Genomic DNA, 10603 nt, shown 5'->3' with positions numbered 1-10603 from the left:
ATCACATGGTGCAACAAGTTTGGGGAATGATTTTTTCCTCATAAAGTGTGTTCAAACCCCACTTGGTGTGCTTTGAACACCAAACTTATCATGTACTATACGCTGCATGTAAAGGGGTCTTATATTGGTTATCAAAATTGATTTAAATATACATGAAATTTGCCTTATTACTATTATTAGAGATTTAAGAAAGAGAGTATAGAACATGGGTTGCCTCCCATGGAGCGCTTCTTTAGCGTCATTAGCTTGACGTTTGGTCCTTGTCAAGGTGGTTGATAGTGCTTGAAGTCTTCTCCCCTTGCAGTGAACCTATATCCATTGGCTTTGTTGATAAGCTCCATATGCTCTAAGGACAAGATTTTGTTGATGGTGTACACTGGAGGCAGTTGAGATGGAATGGTGGGGAGGTGAGGTGGTATAGATGGGAAGTATGTAGAAATCACTTCATCTCCTGGCGAGAAATCTTCTGTAGGAATTTTCTTCTTTTTCCATCCCTTTGGGACTTTTTTTTGTGTCCGTTGATGCCAACTTGTTCTTTGTGGTTTCCTTTCTGAGGATGGTTTTGTTGTCTATTTCATGTGATTCTGGTGGGTTTGGTTCCTTTTGGATTACACTTGGTTGTTTCTCCTTCTGATTACATTGGTTGTTGACCATAGGAGTCCTTATGTGTGGTGCTTGTGCTTCCTTATTTGGCTCCTCCATCAGCTCGTTGTCATCATGATCTGCTTCTTGTGAGAGGTTGAAAACATTGAAAGTGAGCTGCTCGTCATGTATTCTCAGCACTAACTCTCCTCGCTCTATATCTATGAGTGCTCTAGTTGTGGCTAGGAACGGCCTTCCTAGAATGATGGGGTAAATAGGATTCTCATCCATTTCCAGGACAACAAAGTCTATGGGAAGATAGTAGCTCCCAACCTTCACCAGCACATTTTCAACTACTTCTATTGCCTGTTTTTGAGTTTTGTCAGCCAATCTGATAATTACATCAGTAGGAGTTAGTTCATTGATTTGGAGCTTCTTCATGAGGGAGAGGGGCATTAAGTTGATGCTTGCTCCCAAGTCACAAAGCCTTTGTCAATCTTTGTTTCGCCTATAGCACAAGAAATGTGGAAACTTCCTGGATCCTTCTTCTTTATGGGTGGCCCTGGTTGAATGAGAGCACTGCAATCCCTATTTAGCTTTATTGTCTGTCCACCCTTCAATGGACTTTTTCTGGCTAGTAGCTCCTTTATATACTTGATGTAGAAAGGCATTTGCTAGAGGGCCTTAATGAATGGTATATTTACATCAAGAGATGCAAACATATCGAGGAACCTTGAATACATTCTTCCTGCTACACCACCTTTAAGCCTTTGGAGAAAAGGTGCTGATGCTACGATTTTAGGAAATTGCACGATCGGCAAAAATTCCTTCCGGCAAGTGCACCGGTTATCGTCAAGTAAAAACTCACAATAGAGTGAGGTCGAATCCCACAAGGATTGGTTGAGTGAGCAATTCGGATTAGAAGTGTGTTTTAGTTGAGCGGAATCAAGATTTAGATGAGAATTGAGGAATGTAGAATTGGCGGGAAACGTAAATGGCAAGAAATTGAAAGTGCGGAATCTTAAATTGCATGAATTAAAGAGCGAGAAGCTAAATTGCTGAAATTAAAAAGGGATCGGGGTGATTGCATGAATTTAATTGCAGAATGTAAAGAGAAAGTGGTAGATCAGAAAAGGGGAATTCATTGGGTTTCAGGAGATATTGAGATCTCCGAATCAAAACATTTTTATCTCTTCCTCAACCAATGCATTCATTGAATTTTGTTTGGCAATCTTATATGATTGGATCCCAATCCCTTGGCTCACCAATTCTCTCTAAAAACAAACAAATTCCCAATCCCTTGGTTTAAATGTTTGGTGCACGAAATTGCAATAACACTTTTGCAACTCCGCACAACTAACCAGCAAGTGCACTGGGTCGTCCAAGTAATACCTTGCGTGAGCAAGGGTCGATCCCACGGAGATTGTCGGCTTGAAGCAAGCTATGGTTATCTTGTAAATCTTAGTCAGGAGATCAGAAATTATCAGGATTGATTGTGAAAAGTAAAAGAACATGAAATGATTACTTGTTTTGCAGTAATGGAGAATAGGTTGGGGTTTTGGAGATGCTCCATCTTCTGAATCTCTGCTTTCCTACTGTCTTCTTCATCAAACACGCAAGTCTCCTTCCATGGCAAGCTCATGTAGGGTTTCACCGTTGTCAATGGCTACCTCCCATCCTCGTAGTGAAAGCTAATGCACGCACTCTGTCACAGTACTGCCAATCACCGGTTTGGTTCCCTCCCCTACCGGAATAGAATCCCTCTTTTGCGTCTGTCACTAACGCCCAGTAGGTTACAGGTTTGAAGCACGTCACAGTCATTCAATCATTGAATCCTACTCAGAATACCACAGACAAGGTTTAGACCTTCCGGATTCTCTTGAATGCTGCCATCAGGTCCTGCCTATACCACGAAGATTCCGATTAAAGAACCCAAGAGATAACTACTCAATCTAAGATAGAACAGAGGTGGTTGTCAGGCACGTGTTCATAGTTGAGAATGATGATGATTGTCACGGATCATCACATTCATCCGGATTAAGAACAAGTGTTATCTTAGAATGGAAGCGAGCATGATTGAATAAGAAACAGTAGTAATTGCATTAATCCATCAAGACACAACAGAGCTCCTCACCCCCAACCATGGGGTTTAGAGGCTCATACTGTGGAAAGAAACGTGTACAAGGTGTTATGGGGTCATAAGGTACGGATACAATGTCAAAAGATCCTATAAGTAGTAAACTAGTGTCCTAAGGTTTACAGAAATGAGTAAATGACAGAAAAATCCACTTCCGGGCCCACTTGGTGTGTGCTTGGGCTGAGCAATGAAGGAATTTCGTGTAGAGACCTTTTCTGGAGTTAAACGCCAGCTTTCATGCCAGTTTGGGCGTTTAACTCCAATTTTTATGCCAGTTCCGGCGTTTAACGCTGGAATTTCTGTAGGTGACTTTGAGCGCCGGTTTGGGCCATCAAATCTTGGGCAAAGTATGGACTATTATATATTGCTGGAAATCCCAGGATGTCTACTTTCCAATGCCGTTGAGAGCGCGCCAATTGGGCTTCTGTAGCTCCAGAAAATCCACTTCGAGTGCAGGGAGGTCAGAATCCAACAGCATCTGCAGTCCTTTTCAGTCTCTGGATCAGATTTTTGCTCAGGACCCTCAATTTCAGTCAGAAAATACCTGAAATCACAGAAAAACACACAAACTCATAGTAAAGTCCAGAAAAGTGAATTTTAATTAAAAACTAATAAAAATATATTAAAAACTAACTGAAAGATACCAAAAACATACTAAAAACAATGCCAAAAAGCATACAAATTATCCGCTCATCACAACACCAAACTTAAATTGTTGCTTGTCCCCAAGCAACTGAAAATCAAAATAGGATAAAAAGAAGAGAATATACTATAGACTCCAAAATATCAAAGAAACATAGCTCCAATTAGATGAGCGGGACTAGTAGCTTTTTGCCTCCGAACAGTTTTGGCATCTCACTCTATCCTTTGAAGTTCAGAATGATTAGCATCTATAAGAACTCAGAACTCAGATAGTGTTATTGATTCTCCTAGTTAAGTATATTGATTCTTGAACATGGCCAGTGTATGAGTCTTGGCTGTGGCCCAAAGCACTCTGTCTTCCAGTATTACCACCGGATACATACATGCCACAGACACATAATTGGGTGAACCTCTTTAGATTGTGACTCAGCTTTGCTAGAGTCCCCAATTAGAGGTGTCCAGGGTTCTTAAGCACACTCTTTTGCCTTGGATCACAACTTTATTTCTTTCTTTTCCTCTTTTTTTTTTTCGAAATTTTTTTTTTCACTGCTTTTCTTGCTTCAAGAATCAATTTGATGATTTTTCAGATCCTCAAGAACAGTTCTCTTTCTCCTCATTCTTTCAAGAGCCAACAATTTTAACATTCTCAAAACAACAAATTCAAAAGACATATGCACTGTTCAAGCATTCATTCAGAAAACAAAAAGTATTGTCACCACATCAAACTAATTCAACTAGTTTCAGAGATAAATTTTGAAATCCTGTACTTCTTGTTCTTTTGTGATTAAAGCATTTTTCTTTTAAGAGAGGTGATGGATTCATAGGACATTCATAGCTTTAAGGCATAAACTTAAATTTTATTAATTATGAACTAAGAACAAGACTCAAATATAGATATAAGATGAAACTAAAAAAAATAAATAGAGAATAATAAAAAAAACGCAAACATAGGCTCCTAATGATAGAGGTTTTCACAGAGTTAGAACTCAACAACCTTGATTTTGAGAAGTGGATGCTCCCTCAGCTTGAGAGGAGAGCTTTTGGCGTTTCATCTCTTGAATTTCACGCCCCTGCTTCTCTTGTTCTTTCCATTGTCTTCTTGGTGATTGGATGTTCTATGGGTATGAGTTCATCTTCTTCTATCTTCACCCCAGCCTCTTTACAGAGCAAGGAGATCAAGCTTGGGTAAGCCAATTTGGTTACAGTGGAATTCCTATTTGCAATTGTGTAGATCTCACAAGCAATCAGATGATGAACCTCCACTTCTTTTCCAAGCATGATGCAATGAATCATCACTGCTCTCTTGATGGTGACCTCAGAACGGTTGCTAGTGGGCAATATGAAACGCCCAATAAAGTCTAGCCAACCTCTTGCAATTGGCTTGAGGTCTCCCCTCTTGAGTTGGTTTGGGACACCCTTTGAATTGGTTATCCACTTAGTTCCAGGGAGGCATATGTCCTCTAGAACTTGATCCAACCCCTTATCTACTCTCACCATTCTCCTATTAAAGGAATCAGGATCATCTTGCAGTTGAGGCAACTTGAAGATTTCTCTTATTTTGTCCAGATGAAAGTATATAACTTTCCCTCTGACCATGGTTCTGTAGGTATGGTAAGCGGTTCCAGTCATTCTCTGCTTATCTGTTAGCCACAGATTTGAGTAGAATTCCTGAACCATGTTCCTTCCAACCTTTGTTTCAGGATTGGTTAGAACTTCCCATCCTCTGTTTTGAATTTGCTCTTGGATCCCCGGATATTCATCTTCTTTCAGATCAAATTTAACTTCCGGGATCACTGACCTCAGACCCATTATTTTATGATAATGGTCTTCATGTTCTTTGGTTAAGAACTTCTCTTCATTCCAAAGATTCTTTGGATTATTCTCTTTCTTGCCTCTTAAATTGGTTTGTTTTCCCTTAGGAGCCATGATATTGATGAATCTTGGCTTAGTGATCACGGAAAAGCACACCAAACTTAGAGGTTTGCTTGTCCTCAAGCAAAAGAGAAGAGAGAAGAGAGGGGGAGGAAGAGAAAATTCGAATGGTGTGGTTGGAAGAGGGGAACAAACGTGTATTTATAAGGTGGGGAGGGGAGTTTTCGAAAAAAAAAAAGAGGAATTTGAAAAGAAATTTGAGAAGATATGAGAAGAAATTGAGAAAAGGGTGACATTTTTGAACAATGTTTGTAATTGATTTGAAATAAATTTGAAAAATGGTTTTGATTTTTTGAAGATTTGAAAGTGAATGATGAATGATTGAAGTGTGATTTTGTAGAAAAGCATGGGTGAGAAAAGGAAAGTTTGAAAAAATTTTATTTGAAAACAAAATTGTGGTCCCCCCACCAAGCTGGCGTTAAACGCCCAGAATGGCACCCATTCTGGCGTTTAACGCCCATTTGTTGCCCCATTTGGGCGTTTAACGCCCAGCCAGGTACCCTGGCTGGCGTTAAACGCCAGAAATTCTTCCTCACTGGGCGTTTTTCTAAAACGCCCAGGATGCTGCACACCTGGCGTTAAACGCCCAGAATGGTGCCCATTCTGGCGTTTAACGCCCAAAATGGCACCATTCCTGGCGTTAAACGCCCAGAATGGTACCCATTCTAGCGTTTAACGCCCAAAATGCCCTTTACTGGCGTTTTTTCGCCAGTAAGCTCATTTTCTCTGCTTTTTGAGCTGAATCCTTCTGTAACTCTGTGAATTCCTTCATTTTTGATACTTGCCTCTGTAAGAACTAATCATACAACTTTCTAATAACTGGGTTGCCTCCCAGCAAGTGCTTCTTTACTGTCTTTAGCTGGACTTTTCACTGAGAATCATTCAAGTCTCAGTTCTGAGCATTCCTGCTCAAAATTTCCTTCAAGATAGTGCTTGATTCTCTGTCCATTAACAATGAACTTCTTGTCAGAATCAATATCCTGAAGCTCAACATATCCATATGGTGATACTCCTGTAATCACATACGGATCCCTCCACCGGGATTTGAGTTTTCCTGGAAACAATTTGAGCCTGGAGTTGAAGAGCAGAACTTTTTGTCCTGGCTCAAAGACTCTGGTTGACAATCTCTTGTCATGCCATTTCTTTGCCTTTTCCTTATAAATTTTTGCATTTTCAAAGGCATTGAGTCTGAACTCCTCTAGCTCATTTAGCTGGAGCAGTCTTTTCTCACCAGCTAACTGTGCATCCATGTTTAGGAATCTGGTTGCCCAGTAGGCTTTGTGTTCCAGTTCCACAGGCAAATGGCAGGCCTTCCCATACACCAGTTGGTATGGAGAGGTTCCTATAGGAGTCTTGAATGCTGTTCTGTATGCCCACAGAGCATCATCCAAGCTCTTTGCCCAATCCTTTCTTCGGGCTATCACAGTCCGTTCCAGGATTCTTTTTAGCTCTCTGTTAGAGACTTCAGCTTGCCCATTTGTCTGTGGATGATACAGAGTTGCCACTTTATGGCTGATTCCATATCTAACCATAGCAGAGTATAGCTGTTTATTGCAGAAAAGAGTGCCCCCATCACTGATTAGTACTCTGGGAACACCAAATCTGCTGAATATGTTCTTCTGGAGGAATTTCAGTACAGTCTTGGTATCATTAGTGGGTGTAGCAATTGCTTCTACCCACTTAGATACATAGTCCACTGCCACCAGAATGTAAGTGTTTGAGTATGATGGTGGGAATGGTCCCATGAAATCAATTCCCCATACATCAAACAATTCTATCTCTAATATTCCTTGTTGAGGCATGGCATATCCGTGAGGCAGGTTACCAGCTCTTTGGCAATTGTCACAGTTACGCACAAACTCTCGGGAATCTTTATAGAGAGTAGGCCAGTAGAAGCCGCACTGGAGGACTTTAGTGGCTGTTCGCTCACTTCCAAAATGCCCTCCATACTGTGATCCATGGCAGTGCCATAGGATCCTTCGTGCTTCTTCTCTGGGTACACATCTGCGGATCACTCCGTCAGCACATCTCTTAAAGAGATATGGTTCATCCCAAAGGTAGTACTTGGCATCTGAAATTAGTTTCTTTCTCTGCACATAACTGTACTCTTTGGGTATGAACCTCACAGCTTTATAGTTTGCAATATCTGCAAACCATGGAGCTTCCTGGATGGCAAAGAGTTGCTCATCTGGGAAAGTCTCAGAGATCTCAGTAGAAGGGAGGGACGCCCCAGCTACTGGTTCTATTCTGGACAGATGATCAGCTACTTGGTTCTCTGTCCCTTTTCTGTCTCTTATTTCTATATCAAACTCTTGCAGAAGCAACACCCATCTTATAAGCCTGGGTTTTGAATCCTGCTTTGTGAGTAAGTATTTAAGAGCAGCATGGTCAGTGTACACAATCACCTTTGATCCCACTAAATAGGATCTAAACTTGTCAATGGCGTAGACCACTGCAAGTAACTCTTTTTCTGTGGTTGTGTAGTTCTTCTGTGCGTCATTTAGAACACGGCTAGCATAATAAATGACATGCAGAAGTTTGTTATGCCTCTGTCCCAACACTGCACCAATGGCATGATCACTGGCATCACACATTAATTCAAATGGCAATGCCCAATCTGGTGCAGAGATGACTGGTGCTGTGACCAGTTTAGCTTTCAGGGTCTCAAATGCCTGCAAACACTGTGTGTCGAACACAAATGGCGTGTCAGCAGCTAACAGGTTACTCAGAGGTTTAGCAATTTTCGAAAAATCCTTGATAAACCTTCTGTAGAATCCTGCATGCCCCAGAAAGCTTCTGATTGCCTTAACATTGGCAGGTGGTGGTAATTTTTCAATTACCTCTACCTTTGCCTTATCCACCTCTATTCCCCTGCTTGAAATTTTGTGCCCAAGGACAATTCCTTCAGTCACCATAAAGTGACATTTCTCCCAGTTTAAAACCAGGTTAGTCTCTTGGCATCTTTTCAGGACAAGTGATAGGTGGTTAAGACAGGAGCTAAATGAGTCTCCATATACTGAAAAGTCATCCATGAAGACTTCCAGAAATTTCTCTACCATATCTGAGAAGATAGAGAGCATGCACCTTTGAAAGGTTACAGGTGCATTGCACAGACCAAAAGGCATCCTTCTGTAGGCAAACACGCCAGAAGGGCAAGTAAATGCTGTTTTCTCTTGGTCCTGAGGATCTACTGCAATTTGGTTGTAGCCTGAATAGCCATCCAAAAAGCAGTAGTAGTCATGACCAGCTAGTCTTTCTAGCATTTGGTCTATGAATGGTAAAGGAAAATGATCCTTTCTGGTGGCTGTATTGAGCCTTCTGTAGTCAATACACATGCGCCACCCTGTGACTGTTCTTGTAGGAACCAGTTCATTTTTTTCATTATGAACCACTGTCATGCCTCCCTTTTTGGGAATAACTTGGACAGGGCTCACCCAGGGGCTATCAGAAATAGGATAAATAATCCCAGCCTCTAGTAATTTAGTGACCTCTTTCTGCACCACCTCCTTCATGGCAGGATTTAGCCTCCTCTGTGGCTGGACCACTGGTTTGGCATTATTCTCCAATAGGATCTTGTGCATGCATCTAGCTGGGCTGATGCCCTTAAGATCACTTATGGACCACCCAAGAGCTGTCTTGTGTGTCCTTAGCACTTTAATCAGTGCTTCCTCTTCCTGTGGATTTAAAGCTGAACTTATAATCACTGGAAAAGTGTCACCCTCTCCCAGAAATGCATATTTCAGGGATGATGGTAGTGGTTTGAGTTCAGGCTTAGGAGGCTTATCCTCCTCCTGAGGAATTTTTGAAAATTCCTTTGCCTCCTCTGGCTCTTCCTGATCAGTTTGAGCATCTTTGAAGATGTCCTCAAGCTCTGATTCTAGGCTTTCAGCCATATTGATCTCTTCTACCAGAGAGTCAATAATGTCAGCGTCCATACAGTCCTCTGGTGTGTCTGGATGCTGCATAGCTTTTACAGCATTCAACTTGAACTCATCCTCATTGACTCTCAGGGTTACTTCCCCTTTTTGTACATCAATGAGAGTTCGTCCAGTTGCTAGGAAGGGTCTTCCTAGAATGAGAGTTGCACTTTTGTGCTCCTCCATTTCCAGCACCACAAAGTCAGTTGGAAAGGCAAATGGCCCAACCTTTACAATCATGTCCTCTATTATGCCTGATGGGTGTTTAATGGAGCCATCAGCAAGTTGGAGGCATATCCTGGTTGGTTTGACTTCTCCAATCAACCCAAGCTTTCTGATAGTGGATGCAGGTATTAGATTGATGCTTGCTCCAAGATCACATAAAGCTATCTTGGTGCAAGTGCCTTCTAATGTGCATGGTATCAGAAAGCTTCCAGGATCTTGAAGCTTTTCTGGTAAGCTTTTTAGAATGACTGCACTGCATTCTTCAGTGAGAAACACTTTTTCAGTTTCTCTCCAATCCTTCTTATGACTTAAGATTTCCTTCATGAACTTAGCATAAGAAGGTATTTGCTCAAGTGCCTCTGCAAAAGGAATCTTTATTTCAAGAGTCCTTAAATAATCTGCAAAGCGGGCAAATTGCTTATCCTGTTCCGCCTTGCGGAGTTTCTGAGGATAAGGCATCTTGGCTTGATATTCTTCAACCTTAGATGCTGCAGGTTTATTCCTTACAGAAGTGGTTGAAGAAGCCTTGATAGAGGGATTACTGTCAGCACTCTCAGGTGTCTGATTTTCCCTTGGCGTTTGGACGCCAGGAATGGGTGGAAAATGGGCGTTTAACGCCAACTTTTCCCCCTTTTCTGGCGTTTGAACGGCAGAACTGGGCAAGGAATGGGCGTTTAACGCCAGCTTTCCTTCCCTTTCTGGCGTTTGAACGCCAATATTCCTCTCTGGGCTCTTACTGTCCTCAGAGGGATTTTGAACAGTGGGTTGGTTGTCCTCTGTCAATTGTTCCTTGTTTGGCTTTTTGCTCTTTTGAGCAGTGTTATTCAAGGTCTTCCCACTCCTCAATTGAACTGCTTGACACTCCTCTGTTATCTGTTTAGATATTTGCTGTTTTGCTTGATTCAACTGTAGTTCTATGCTTTTATTAGCAACTTTAGTTTCATGGAGCATCTCTTTAAATTCTGCTAACTGTTCTGTCATCAGGAGCAATTGTTGATTAAGCTCATTCATCTGTTCTTGAGGATTAGGATCAGTGACTAATGCCATGACCTCCTCCTTTGGAACGAACTCATTGCTAGAATATAAGTATTGGTTTCTAGCAACAGTGTCTATAAGCTCTTGAGCTTCTTCAATTGTCTTCCTCATGTGTATAGATCTACCAGCTGAG

This window comes from Arachis stenosperma, chromosome 2 (genome assembly GCF_014773155.1).
Source record: "Arachis stenosperma cultivar V10309 chromosome 2, arast.V10309.gnm1.PFL2, whole genome shotgun sequence".
In the NCBI taxonomy this organism is placed as follows: Eukaryota; Viridiplantae; Streptophyta; class Magnoliopsida; order Fabales; family Fabaceae; genus Arachis; species Arachis stenosperma.
The sequence above is the reverse complement of the archived record's forward strand: the minus strand, read 5'-3'. Positions refer to the sequence as shown.